Source organism: Pleurodeles waltl, chromosome 3_1, assembly GCF_031143425.1.
Source record: "Pleurodeles waltl isolate 20211129_DDA chromosome 3_1, aPleWal1.hap1.20221129, whole genome shotgun sequence".
Classification (NCBI taxonomy): Eukaryota; Metazoa; Chordata; class Amphibia; order Caudata; family Salamandridae; genus Pleurodeles; species Pleurodeles waltl.
Window position 1 is genome coordinate 1242500280 of NC_090440.1, and position 15530 is coordinate 1242515809.

The following is a 15530-nucleotide window of genomic DNA, read 5'->3' on the forward strand; positions in this document are numbered from 1 at the left end:
GGCGGTCCCCTGTTCAGCGGTGCTTGGGATAGCCGTGCCCTGTTGAGCGGTGCTTCAGATGGCGGTCCCCTGTTCAGCAGTGCTTGGGATAGCCGTTCCCTGTTTAGCGGTGCTTCAGATGGCAGTCCCCTGTTCAGCGTTGCTGCCCATGCCGGGGTGCTCATGTGCCATCTGGCCTGGGCCTGGCGGGGCCCTTCTGCCCACCTGTCCTGTGGGTGCTGGGGCCCTCCTGGGCAGCTGTGCTGGGGCTTTTGGTGGCCTCCTGGGCAGCTGAGCTGGGGCTTTTGGTGCCTCCTGGCTAGCTGGGATGGGGCTTGCGGGGCCATCTGGGCTGATGGTGGTGTTGTCGGGCGTGTTGCCCTTCTCAGCCTTTCCTGCTCTCCTGTGGCCCTTCCCCACCTTGGCCGGTGTCCCAGCTGCCTCGACACTCCCGCCAGGAGCCCTGGTATGGGGTTTTTGTCCTTTCTGTCTTGACCCTCTGCCGCCGTGCACTGTCAATTTTTGGATGTTTGTGAGGTGGGGGGGGGGGCTGGCTGTGCTGTGGCTCCGTACCAGACTGGCTGCCCTGGTGGGCGGTGCACTCCAGTGACCATGTACGACATGCACCACCGGGCCCGGTGATGTAGTGGCTGAGGTGCTAGCTCTGGGCCTATGACTTGGACGGGGTGGGGGAGTTGAGGGAAAGAGGTTAAGTTTGGAGAGGAACATTTTTTTGGGAGCAGTGGGACGGGTAGGTGTAGTGGGTATGGAAGTGGAGGAAGAGGTTGTGGTTGTAGGAGGTGTAAGTGGGGTGGCATTGGGTGCAGGTGCCTGGGCTGTAGGCTGTTGTGAGGTGGATGGCTGTTGGGTGGGTGGCTGCCTGCGTTTGTGTATCTTGGGAGGGGGCGGCACAGACACACTGGGAGAGGACACAGGGGACGTGCAAATGGCAGTGGGGGTGGTGAGTGCACGTGTGCTGGGTGTTCTGGTGTGTGTGCTGCTGAGGGACATAGTGGCTGAAGATGCTGTGCATGCAGGTGTGATTGGAGACAAGACTGTCAGGCAGGAGGGAGACGTGGAGGAGGGGGACACAGTGGAGGCAGTGGATGTTGGTATGTCTGTATGTGGATGTTGCTTGTGTGACTGCCTGTGGGATGTGTGGTGCTCATGTCTGCGTGAGCTGCCCTTGGGTGTTGAGGTGTGTGCAGGCTGGTCTGATGGTGTGCTTGGGATAGGCAGAGGTACAGGGGATTGGGTCTGGGTGGAGGAAGTTGGAGGGGGGAGGCTAGACACAGGGACAATGGCTGCCATCAATGCTGAGGCCAGAGATTGCAGGGTTCGATGAAGGGCAGCCTGACCAGAATGAATGCCCTCCAGGTATGCATTACTTTGGTGCACTTCCCTTTCTACACCATGGATGGCATTCAAAATGGTAGAATGCCCAACAGTGAGCGACCTAAGGAGGTCAATGACCTCCTCACTGAGGGCAGAAGGGGTGACTGGGCAGGGCCTGAGGTGCCTGGGGCGAAGGATATGCCCACCTTCCTGGGTAAGCGGGCACGGGGCAAACGCTGAGGGCCTGCTGGGAGGGCGGTCCTGGTGCGTGGGTGGCGGCTGTACCTGTTGTTGCGGGGGGCAGAGATGTTGCCGCCACCACAAGGGAGCTCCCATCAGAGGACGAGACCGATCCACTAATGTCCGCTTGTGTCCCCGCCGTGGAGCTCCCCTCACCCTCCGTCCCACTGGCGAATTCAGAGTCGGTAGTGTGGCCCTCCATGGTCATGTGGGATGCAGCTCCCTCGTGCTCCGGTGCCACTGCTCCTCCACCTGATGATGCTAATGCACACATGAACAGGAATACCACAAAAAGGGGGGGGAACAGAAGAAAGACGTGTTGAGTGCATGCATTCCCGTTACCGTTAGTGGACAGCACAGACACAGAAGCCCCCTGCACTACGCCGCACACTTGGGGTCCACTTTGCAATCCCTGGGACATGGCCTACAAGGCTATGGATGACATCTGCACACATAGGTGACACAGGGCCATAAATAGCTGTACTTGGCACCCTACAAAGGTGGGGAGCGGGGGGAAGGGCTGTGCCTTACGGAGGGGCCTAGCCTACGGAACTCGCCCTGGCCTAGGGATACCCACAGCCCTCCTTCCCCACCCAGACACCTCCACAGCGCGCAAAGTTAGCAGATTGTGAGTGTACTCACCCCCTTGTGTCTGCTGTGATGCCCTCCCGCGCCCATCCAACTCGGGGTAGACCACCGCCAGGATCCGGAACATCAGGGTGGTCAAGGTCCAACGGGCACCCCTCCCACGTTGGGAGGCCATCCCCAGCTGAGCCTCCGCCGTCTTCCTGCTCTAGCGGCGAATGTCCTCCCATCTCTTCCGGCAGTGGGTGCCCTGTCTGTGGTGGACCCCCAGGGTCCAGACGTCCTTGGCGATGGCACGCCATATATCCGTCTTCTGGTGGGCGCTGACCTATATGAAATGTACAGGGGGAGAAGAAAAGTAATTACCTTCTGCACCATCAATGTGAGTGGTCCCCCATCCCTACCCTTGCCATGTGGCACATGCACTCACCGTCGTTTCAAGCATGCCTCAATCTCTGCCCCCCCATCTTTCATCCACCCCACTCAACACAGGCATAGCCCATACAGCATGCTCCCAGTGTATTTACCTGTTTGTCTGGAGGACCGTAGAGTAGCGCGTACTGGGGAAGGACCCCATCCACAAGCTTCTCCAACTCCTCTGATGTGAAGGCAGGGGCCCTTTCCCCAGTCGCATGAGCCATTGTCCCTTCCAGACCGAGGTCACAGCAGCACTTGCAGTGTAGGTCCTCTCCTGTTGAAGATCAGGTATCAAGTGAATTAGCAGAGAGAAAATGACGGTCACATCCGCGGCGGTGCCAGTGCACATCGTCATTGGCTGCAGCATTGCTCCGCGGTCTTTGACCGCCTACCGCCACGGTGTGCAACGCCAGCGCAGTTACCTCACATCCCATTGTCACACTTTACAGGTCAGACAGCAGCCATTTCAGGGGCCCACATGCCTTACTGTTTGTACTGCGTCACAATTCCCAAGGCCTTGCATCCACACTCATACAAGCCATTCGATGGGTTAAGATCCGTGTTTTTTTGTGAAAGCTGGGGTTACGTACCTCTGGGATGTTTGACTCTGTGCTCGCTGTTGTCCTTCATAGGCACCGTCCGCTGGGACATGTGAGGAGATGCCGGCATCCTCCGGTGTACAGACCGCTGGTGGACCTGTCAACAATGGAGGAGAGACATCTCATCCTGACATACAGGCTTGACCGTGCCACTATTCTGGAACTGTGTGCCCAGCTGAAGCCAGAACTGATGTCACCTATCCGCCATCCCACAGGAATCCCCCCTCAAGTGCAGTTGCTGTCAGTACTCCATTTCCTAGCAAGTGGGTCATTTCAAACAACAGTGGCCATAGCATCAGGGATGTCCCAGCCTATGTTTTCCAACGTGTTGTCCAGAGTGTTGTTTGCCCTGCTGAAACACATGCGGAGCTACATCGTTTTCTCTCAGGTGGAGGATTTGGCTACAGTGAAAGGTGACTTCTATGCCCTTGGACATATCCCCAACATCATAGGTGCCATTGATGGGACCCATGTGGCTCTGGTCCCCCCCCACAGGAGTGAACAGGAGTACAGAAACCGGAAGAATTATCATTCCATGAATGTCCAGATGGTATGTTTAGCAGACCAGTACATCTGCCATGTGAATGCCATGTTCCCTGGCTCAGTGCATGACGCCTACATCTTGCGGAATAGCAGCATCCCTTATGTGATGGGTCAGCTCCAGAGGCACTGTGTGTGGCTAATTGGTAACTCTGGTTACCCCAACCTGTCATGGCTACTGACCCCAGTGAGGAATCCCAGGACTAGGGCAGAGGAACGCTACAATCAGGCCCATGGGCGAACTAGGAGGGTGATTGAGCATACCTTCGGCCTCCTGAAGGCCAGGTTCAGGTGCCTCCATATGACAGGTGGATCCCTATTCTACTCACCAAAAAAGGTGTGCCAGATCATCGTGGCCTGCTGTATGCTTCACAACCAGGCTTTGCGTCACCAGGTTCCTTTTCTGCAGGAGGATGGTCCAGATGGTGGTGTTGTAGCAGCTGTGGAGCCTGTGGAGAGTGAAGAGGAGGAAGACGAAGAAGACGACATAGACAACAGGAACACGGTGATACTGCAATATTTCCAATGAACAGAGGTAAGAATACAAACCGGCCTACTACATGTACTTAAACACTACTACCTCTGTACTGTCTGTCCTTTTTACCCAGTGTATGGTAACTGAGTTGTCACTTTCCCTTACGATTTCAGAGATCTGGGTCCCACAGTGTGACATCTGCTTTGTTTCCCCATGGACTACAGCTGTGTGACATTGGTATGTTGGCATCACAATGTAAATAAGCATTTTGGCACTGTAATTACAGATAACTATATTCACATTCACAGACAGACTCCTGATTGTTTTGTGCAATAGCGGTGTTTATTAAGGTGCAAATTATTGGAGGGGGGTTGTAAATTGGTGAGGGGTGATGGTGGAGGAATGTCCATGGCAGAGTCCAGTCTATTAGTCTCACAGGTGCATTGTCCAAATGGGTCTGGGAAGTGGAGCTGGGGCAGTTTAAGGATGGACAGGGTGACAAAGTGGGACAGTGGGATGACTATCAGGGTGGTATCCTTTCTTCGCGGGGGTCTTGGCCTCTTACTCTGTCCTCTTCCTGGATCTCAGGGACCGCTTGTGGGGTGGTTCTCCTTCTGCAGGGGGTGGGGTGCTGGTGGCCTGTTGGTCCTGTGTCGGTGCCTCCTGTCCACTAGCGCCGGCGGAGGTGATGTGCAGTTCTTGGTCCATGCTAGTGTCAGGGGCCCTTTGTGGTGCCACAGTGTCCCTCAAAGTGGTCACTACCAGATTCAGAACCCCTACGATGGTACCCAGACCGGAGCTGATGGTTCTGAGTTCCTCCCTGAAGCCCAAATACTGTTCCTCCTGCATGCGCTGGGTCTCCTGAAACTTGGCCAGTACCGTAGCCATCGTCTCCTGGGAGTGGTGGTATGCTCCCATGATGGAGGAGAGGGCCTTGTGGAGAGTGGGTTCCCTGGGCCTGTCCCCACCCTGTCGCACAGCAGCTCTCCCAGTTCCCCAATTTCCCTGGGCCTCTGTCCCCTGGACCGTGGGCCCACTGCCACTGCCCCAGGTCCCTGTTGTTGTTGGGGTGGTGGGTTAACCTGGGTGCCCTGTAGTGGTGAAAACACTGCTGCTTGACGTGTCCTGGAGACAGAGGTGTGGGCCCGCTTGGTGGGTGCTGTGCTGGTTTCCCCAGAGGGGGGTAGGTCTACAGTGGCCTGTGGCTGTGTGAGGGGATCCGACTGTCCCGAGGTCCCCGATGGGCCGGGCTGGTCATCTAGATCCAGGTCGACAGAGCTGCAGTCATCACTGTGGGCCTCTTCTGGGGGGGGGGGGGTGGACATTTGTGGCCCCTCCTGTGCGGTGACGTTGCGTAGGGGTCCTGCAGGGGTATAAAAGCATGATTGCATCTGTGTGTGGAATGGTGTGCAATGGGTGGGAGCCCGTGTCCCCCAGTGCTTGCATTCCTGTGTGGGTGCGTTTGTGTCGGTGGTTAGGGGGGGTATGGGTATGTGCAGTGGGCATGCTTTGGTGATGAGTGTCCATGCTTTGTGGTCGCATGCAGGGCTTGGTGTTGGGATGGTTGGGTTGTGATGGTGGGACATTTGCAAGGAGTAGGAGTGATGGGGTGAGGCTGAGGTCGGGGGTATGTGTTGGCATGCAGGTGGGGTGGGGGGGATGAAGTAGTGAAGATGTGACTTACCAGAGTCCATTCCTCCAGATACCCTGCCGAGGCCATCAGGATGCAGGATCGCCAGGACCTGCTCCTCCCATGTCGTAAATTCTGGGGGAGGAGGTGGGGGTCCGCCGCCAGTCTTCTGCACTGCAATCCGGTGTCTGGATACCACGGAACGCACCTTCCCCCGTAGGTCGTTCCACCTCTTCCTGATGCCGTCCCGATTTCTTGGGTGCTGTCCCACTGCATTGACCCTGTCGACTATTCTGCTCCATAGCTCCATCTTCCTTGCAATGTACGTCTGCTGCACCTGTGCTCCGAATAGCTGTGGCTCTACCCGGATGATTTCCTCCACCATGACCCTGAGTTCCTCCTCTGAAAACCTGGGGTGTCTTTGCGGTGCCATGGGGTGGTGTTGGTGATGTGTGGGGTGGAATGTGTTGTGATAAGTGTGGTGATGTGTATTGGTGTGTTGAGTGAAGTGCGTGGTATTTGTGTGGGTGATGGTAGTATGTGCGTCTGGGTGCTCGATTCTTCTACATGGTCTCTCTCTCTGGGCGTCGCCCCGATTTTTCTGTGGTGGGGGTTTGTGGGTGATGTGGGTGTGTGTTTTATATTGTATTGGGTGTGTGGGAGTGGTGTTTGTATGTGTATCAGGTGTGTGTATTTGGAATTGTCCAATGTGGCTGTGTTTTGTAGGAGTGTGTGTATATTGAGCGCGGCAGTGTGTACCGCCAATGGGATACCGTGGTTGAAAGACCGCCGCGTGGATTCGTGTGTTGTGATAGTGTGGGCGTATTTCTGTTGGCGTGGCGGTGTCGGTTTGGTTATCGCCAGTTTATCGCTGGCCTTTGGTGTGTCGGACTTCTGTGGGTGTCTGTATTTTGGCGGTTTCCGAGTTGTGGGTCATAATGACGGTGGCGGTTTACCGCTGCCGCGGCGGTGTGTTGGCGGTCTTCTGCACGGCGGTAAGCGGCTTTTACCGCCAATGTTGTAATGACCCCCACTGTGTCTGAACAATAATCAAGGGTGCAGAAAAATCCACTCCTGTAGAAGGTACCTTGTCTCCAAAGAATATCTCGCTCACATTGAGGCACAGAGTAAATCACGCTTGATGTAAAGCACAAAAATTCCTTAGAAACTCTCATTAGAGCTACTCAGTACAGTGTGTCTCCTAATTAAATAAAGGTACACTATTCTCTTACCCAGAAATAACTCAAGAACGCGTCATCCAATCTGAAAAATAAACAACACAATATCTACCGATCTGACCACGGACATGTCTAGTGGACAATGCACTTCAAATTACTCCCACGGGGCACTGCACTTACCAAGACTCTGTGCGATATTGTCCTGACAATTTCCCCAAAATGGCCATGATTCCCACACCCCAACATGCATATAAATTACGGGCAGGCTGTTGCACAACAGGACTGGCAGTTTTTGCTGCCTAGGGCCCTGGCCTTAATTCAGGGCCATAGGCAGTGAAAGAAAGCTGCTGTTTCGGGCCTCTTGTGCACCGGCTTGCCCTGTGTGTACTGCACATGGTAAAGGGTGGTGCACAAGAGGCCTGAAATGACAGCTTTCAATGCCTATGACCAAGCACAGCCCTGATTAGCGCTTCCGAGATGGGTGCATTCAGGAGGACTCCGTGAGGCACAGAGTTTTTTTCAACTTCACAGAATTCCACAAATCCAAACTTCACTCACTCCGCCCAGGCCTAATTTAAATGTAAGGAGTCAGTATTAGCACTTCCCACAAAGGTCATATGTGGTGCTGAGGCAGACAGCGTCCATCTTAAAGTGGCCAGGTAACCATTGTGAAAATCCATGAGGGCACGGTATGTTCAATATTAGAAAAACAAGACATGTTTTTTAACTTCTTGGGTAGTTTTACCAATATAAAACAATGCACAAGGACATTCAATATAGTATATAGCATTCTTTAAACAGCAGTCAAATTGATGTTTCAAAACCCAGGACTTCTCATTTATTACACACGTATTTAGTACAGCCTCCCCTGACCTCCTGGTCAGAGTCTGTTGCCCTCTTCTGTGCAGCTCAACCTGTTTGTTACTGCTGCTGCCTCTGTCTTGAGCAAACTGAGAGCCGCCTGTCTCTCAGTTCGAGGCCTACTTCCACACGCAGGATCCGTCTGCACCTCATCCCTTGTGGCTTAATGGCCATTTGCATGTAAGTATCTTCTGCCTCTCTTTACTTCTGCTTTTACTTCTGCTTTTATTTCTATTTTTTTACATCTGTTTATTTTTCTGTCTTTTTATTCCATTTTGATTTTGTCTCCTTCTTGTCTCTCTCTCTTCCTTCACTCTCTCTGCATTTCCCTGCACCACTGCTGCCCCTGCAGCTCTGCCCCCTCCCTCCCTGGGAAGTGCTTTTCCCACCCTCCCTACTCCTAGCTGACTATACCCCTACCTCCCTCCCTTCTTAATGCAACTGCTGCGCACTGAGAGGGTGACTCCTCAGACTTCCTGGTCAGTGTCTGTTGCCCTCCTCTGTGCAGCTCCACCTCTTTGCCGCTGCTGCTGCATCTGCCTCAAATGAACTGAGAGCCTGTCTGACTCTCTGTTCAAGGCCCACCTCCACCCGCAGGCTGCATCTGCATGTAAGTATCTTCTGTCTCTCTTTACTCCAGCTTTTACTTCTGCTTTTACTTCTGTTTTTTTACTTCTGTTTATTTTTCTGTATTTTTATTCCATTGTGTTTTTATTTCCTTCTTGTCTCTTTCTCTCTCAACACAAAATGGCCACCGGTTACATAGTCAAACAGCAACAGCGAGCAAGGAGGCATGGAGAACAAAGAACAGATGTAGGCCTATGGCAAAAGCACATTGGTTGGCTAATGAAAATGGTTGTTAGCCACATGGTCAAACCAACAACAGCAAGCAAGGAGTCATGGAGAACAAATAGCACATGTAAGCTTGTGGCAAAAGCACACAGGCTGGCTGCACAAAATGGTCCCCATCTACATGGTGAACCAACAAGCATGGAGGCATGGTAGAAAACAAAGAACACATTCAGGCCTATGGACACAGACTACACAAAATGGCCCCTGGTCACAAGGCATGAAGAACAAAGACAGATTGTAGCCTATGGCAAACACACTCACAGTGGCCATACAAAAGAGGCATGATAACACTGAAAAAAGCACTAACATTAATTCAGAAATGCCGAACACGAAAAGCTGAGCTATGAAAATTTGACAACCATACACAACCTCCTATGGCATCAAACATTACCCCACCTATTCACCTTTTGCTGAAAAAAACATGAAATACAAACAGCAACCAACATTTTCGATTGTTGGCAGAGTAGGCAACATAGTAAAATAAACATTGAAAATGTAACAAACATGGAGAAAAGGTAACGAACTGTGCAATAATTTTCCTTTGCAAAACTTGAAAAATGAAATGCAAAAAAACTCCCCCTACTGAAACTACAGGCCTCCCACCACAATGAAATTTAAAAATCAGAGTGTATAGAAATACTGGTGCATGCCCCATCAAATAAACAACACTCCTATATAATATTTATTGAACTTACTTGTGTGATACACAGGGCTCATGACAAGTTTGGTGGTCCCAACAAGGGACTGGAAAACTTGCAGGCAGGACGCCATCACCATGGCCAACCAGCACCCTCGGAATGCGCACCGTCTGCAAAGAAGATAGCGCACATTCCTATGGTGCTGGGCAGGGGTTACCCTGCACTGCATATGGCATGGGCATGATCAGTGCAGGGCCCCTTCTTTGGCCCCCAGCACTTGTTCCCCACCAGCCTTCTCATGAAGGGGAAACTGACTCGAAAAAGGCTAAAAGAGAACAAGGTTGTAATCAGCAGATAAGAGCTGAGTTCATGCCGCCCTGACTGACTACAACCAGAAACTTCAGGATCTTGCATCCTGCTGGAGATAGCGGTCTGTTGGGGAGTCCACCAGCCAAACTCATAATGTGGTGGTTGGACTGCCACAGCCGTACTGAGGCCCACATTCTTTAATTCCAAAGGTATATATTCAGCAGACAAAGAAAGTGATCCTTCCACCTCAAAGTCCAAGTGAAAAGAGAAGGAGGACAAAGCACTGGGAGGAGTCTGCTGTACGGGTGCAGGAAGTTGGAGTCTCTGGGGCACTTCCGTCCTGTTCTGAAAAAATTTATAAAAAAGGCTTCTTGCACAAAAACTTGAACAGTTCATTGGAGTAGAAAATGCACTAAAAAACATCTTTACGAGTTGATTTAGCCACTTCTCGAGTAGGAAATCAGCTCAAGGTTCTAGCAGGTGGCACTAAAATGGCACCATTGCAGTCAGAAGCAGTGGTAGCAGGTGTGAAATTTCACACATGCTTGCAAGTGGCCTATGACTATCGTGGCATATCCATAAGCAATCGCCAAAAACAATTCTTGTGCTCAGAAACAGAAGAAAATTCTGACATACGCCAGATGCCAGAAGTTGGGAACTTTGTATTAGTCTGCGAAGCGTGGAGTGGCTGAATTCCGCAACACTCGACGAGCAGAGTGAATTTTTCCAGCCAGACCTAGTCACAGTTGGCTGGAAGGAGCTAGAAGAAGAGGTCTTCTGATTATTTAGGGTTCTGAGGAAATGGAGTGAGCTTCTGCTGTTGCATATTTCCAAGTGCGATGGTGGCTATCCCCTTCAGAGATGGTTGTCAGTATCTCCGGTCTGGACTCTGGAGGAGATTGTATGTGTGCTAAGTAACTGCAGGATTCCTTGTATAAGTGAAGTATGATATAAACATGTTCTTACCCATTCCTGCAGTGTAGCTATGTTGCTTGCTGCTCAGAGTTGTGTCTATGTGAAAGACATATGACTCTGAGGTCACCTATGTTTGAATAAATTCATGCAAGATGATACAGCAAGGCAGATTGGTGTGTTTTACTGTGTGAAAGGCAGGGTACAGGATAAGTTGTAAGTCATAACAAGATAACATGACTTGGTCTTTGCTGTGGTGTTAGCTGGTGGCTAGAGAGAATGCAGACACCCTGGGGACATAGTGCAATGGTGTCAGCAGTGGTATAAAGAAGCTAAAGTGACATTAGTGTAGGAACATAGCAGAAAAACAACATAATATGTAAAATATGTCCCTTACCTGCATTCAATCTTTTAATAGAGCAGGCCAGAAAGCTGCATAGCTGCATTTGGTTAGTGTGCCATTACACAAATAGGCCACCTTGTTCATACAGAGGTTATGTGAACAGAGGTTATGTGAAAGCCAACAATAATGTAACATGGCCTAATCTTCTAGAAACAAAAGTTCCAAACAGCCATGTGTACTTGAAAGTGAAAAAAAATATTTTGAAAGTCACCAAAATCACTTGTGTCTACATCTACCATGGATGATTATTGACAAATTTATATCTCTTTCCAGAGGGACAACATCGCTTCCTGTAGAGAAGCTTGTCCTTGATGTTCAACCTGTTGAGGACATCATCCTACTCCCCATAGATGATGACACCTACCAACAACTCCTGGACTCTACTGATTCACCTCCTCCGGTCCAGGCAGGTGAAGACAATGTTGCAGGGTCTCCAGAGAAACCGCCATCCACTAGACATGCCACATCTAGATGTACAGTGCCAGCTGAGGACTCATATGGCCCCAAGTTGAATTTCAATGAAGAGTGGTAGGAATCCAGCAACAACTGATGAGGTGTAGGTGGAGATGGAGACCACAGAGGCCACCTGAGAAGGAGTCTATAGTTTTCTAAACCCTAATAAAGATATCACAAAGGCTATTACAGAGACCTATGCTTCATGGGATGGATGAGTCCCTTTGTGACACTGTTGGTAGCAAGATGCTGAGGGGACAACATCAGCCCTCCTCTTCTGACACCAGTGAAGTTGCTATGAAGCCGGGGCCCATCCGTACCTTCATGGAATCCATGGAGTGCAAGTTAGACTCCTATATTACAACAATGGGTGACCTCAATTGTAATCTTGCTACATTGTTGGCAAGCTACCAGACCCTTGTCAGGGATCTGCTGGCTGCTTTCCTAGTACAGAGAAATGCTGGTGGGGACAGGGAGCCACATCTTCTGCCTCTGATATATGTGTGCCTCAGATGCCTCCCACACAAACACCACCAACTGCCGGGGAGGCACAACACCTATCAGAGGAGGAAGATATGGAGTTCCCTAGTTTCAGTCAGCGATTTGCAAGTTAACATTTATCAGTGCTGCTATGGCCGGTTTCCTAGAAGTCCTGTGTTTAACATCATGCCACCCCTTTTGTCACCCAGTACTGTACTGTTTGTGCTCTTGTTGATCTCATCCACCTGTGTACTTTTAAACAACTCTAACTTCCCTAATGACAATTTGTACCCCCTCACTGAATAGTCTGTATAGCCAGGGTCTCAGAACAAGTCTCTTAAATGGACTCTGTCTGGTCATACAAGCTTTCAAACACTGTTGGTCTTTGCCAAAAATATACAAATCGGATACCAAAAACATCATGAGGGACCTACAATCTTGAATAAGAATAACTCTTAAACAACAATTTGCTCTAAACCACAAAGTGTATTGTATGTTTTTGCTGAAAGGACTACATATACTATGATGGAAGCGTAAAGTCATAACCCACTTGTTTGCATCTCAAGAAGAGTGAGCTAAAGTAATTTGCACATGCTGTCTTTGGATATGCACCTACACCAAGTACAACCACTGCAATTGTATGATGAATAATGTGTTCTCTCCCAATGGATGTTAGTGTGCAACATCAACTTGCGGTCACTTGACTGACACACAGTGACAATCCACTTATGATCATACAAATACTTACCACCAATAAATGGGATGTGTGAGGCACATGAGGCCATACCACTGTTACACGCATCAACATAATTATTGCTCAGTTAACATGACAATAATATCATCCAAATATGACTAACTTACTGCTCAAATAGAAGAGATTCTACAGTACAGAAATGTGCAAACTTATAAAATTGATAGGCTGAAACCTATGCCCATATTCCTCGGGAATTCAAACAATACCTGTGCCACACAAGGATGCACAAGGCCAATGCAGTAGCTTGATTGTCAGCAACCTAGACATGCAAGGGCTCCATGTCAGAGACTTGTTTCATCTGACAAATGGCCAAAAATGGCACTCTTGGATAAGTAGGGAAAATGTGTTCCTCTGCCCTTGAGAGGCCTAATATGTGTTGACTGTGAGTACAACCACTTTGTACATGCATTTGTATTATAAATGCCAGATAACAAAACTGGAACCTATGCAAAATCTCCTCGGGGGAAGAGCAAATGGGACATATATAGGCATGACACTTTGAACCTAGTCATCTAAACTGACTCACATAGGCCCTCATTACAACAATGGCGGTAAAAGCTGCATACCGCTGTGCAGAAGACCGCCAACACACCGCTGCGGAATTCCACCACGGTCATTATGACCCAAAGGCCGGAATCTGCCAAAATCTAGACACCCACACAAGTCCGCCACACCAAAGGTCAGTGATAAACTGGCGATAACAAAACCTCCACCGTCACGCCAACAGGAATACGCCCACACTATCACGACCCATGAATCCACGCGGTGGTCTTTAAATCGCAGTATTCCATTGGCGGTACACACCGCCGCGCTGAATATACACACACATTTACAAAACACAACCACATTGGACAATTACAAATACACACACCTGATACACATACACACACCACTCCCACTCATCCAATACAATTTAAAACACACACCCACATCACCCACAAACCCCACGACAACAATTGAGAAAGAAGCACAGAGAGAGACACCACCATCTACAAACGAGCATCCACAGGCACTCAACACCATCACTCACATAACATCCACGCACCTCACACAACACACCTCTAAATATCACCCTACACATCACAACACACACCACCCCACACATCACCCCACACATCACCCACACCACCCCATGGCCCCCCAAAGACACCCCAGGTTCTCTGAGCAGGAGCTCAGGGTCACGGTGGAGGAAATCATCCGGGTAGAGCCACAGCTATTCGGATCACAGTTGCAGCACACCTCCATAGCTAAGAAGATGGAGCTATGGCGAAGAATCGTGGACAGGGTCAACGCAGTGGGACAGCACCCAAGAACTAGGGATGACGTCAGGAAGAGGTGGAACGACCTACAGGGGAAGGTGCGTTCCGTGATCTCAAGACACCACATCGCGGTACAGAGGACTGGCGGCGGACCCCCACCTCCTCCCCCACAACTAACAACATGGGAGGAGCAGGTCTTGGCTATACTGCATCCTGAGGGCCTTGCAGGAGTAGCTGGAGGAATGGACTCTGGTAAGACAAATCTTTACTACCTTATCCCCCACCCTACCTGCATGGCATCACATACCCCCACCCTCACCCTCACCCCATCACTTCAACTCCTCACACATGTCCCAATATCACAAACCACACATCCCAAACCCAAGCCCTGCATGCAACACCAAAGCATGGACACCCATCATCAAAGCATGGCCACTGCACATACCCATACACCCCCCAAACCATTATCACACAAGGTCCTACACAGGAATGCAAGCACTGAGGTACACGGTCATCCACCCATTGCACACCATGGCACACACAGATGCAATAATCACGCTTTTACACCCCTGCAGGACCCCTACCCAACGTCACCGGACAGGAGCTTCCGGATATGTCCACTCCACCCACAGAAGAGGCCCACAGTGATGACAGCAGCTCTGTCCAACTGGATCTAGATGACCAGCCCGGCCCATCTGGTACCTCGGGACAGTTGGTTCCCCTCACTGGTACAAGCCACTACAGACCTTCTCCCTCTGGAAACATCAGCACAGCACCCAACCAGTGCACCCATACCTCTGTCCCCAGGACATGTCAAGCAGCAGTGTGTCCACCACTACAGGGAACCCAGGCTAACCCACCACCCCAACAACACCAGGGACCTGGGGGCAGTGGCAGTGGGCACACAGTTCAGGGGACAGAGGCCCAGGAACACATGGGAACTGGGAGGGCTGCTGTGCGACAGGGGGAGGACAGGCCCAGGGAACCCACTCTCCACGAGAACCTCTCCAACATCATGGGAGTCTACCACCATTCCCAGGAGATGATGGCAACGGTACTAGTCAAGTTTCGGGAGACCCAGCGGCTGCAGGAGGAGCAGTATTTGGGCTTCAGGGAGGAACTCAAATCCATCAATTCCACCCTGGGCACCATTGTAGGGGTGCTGAAGGAACTCGTCAACACCAGGAGGGACACTGTGGCACAACAAGGGGCCCCTGACACTAGCCTGGATGATGAACTGTCCACCACCTCCGCCGGTGCTAGTGGACAGGAGGCACCGCCACAGGACCACCACACCAGCACCCCACCCCCTGCAGATGGAGTACCACCCCGCAAGCGGTCCCTGAGATCCAGGACAATGCAGAGAATGATGCCAAGACCCCACCAAGAAATGAGACCACCCTGATTGTCATCCTTTTGTCCCACGTTGTCACCCTTTCCATTCTTAAACTGCCCCAGCTCCACTTCCTATGCCCCTTTGGACAATGCACCTGTGAGACTAATAGACCTGACTCTGCCATGGACATTCCACCACCATCACCCCTCACCATTTTACAACCCCCTCCAATATTGAGTACTTAAATAAACACCCTTAAAGCACAAAACAATCAGGAGTCTGTCTGTAATTTCGA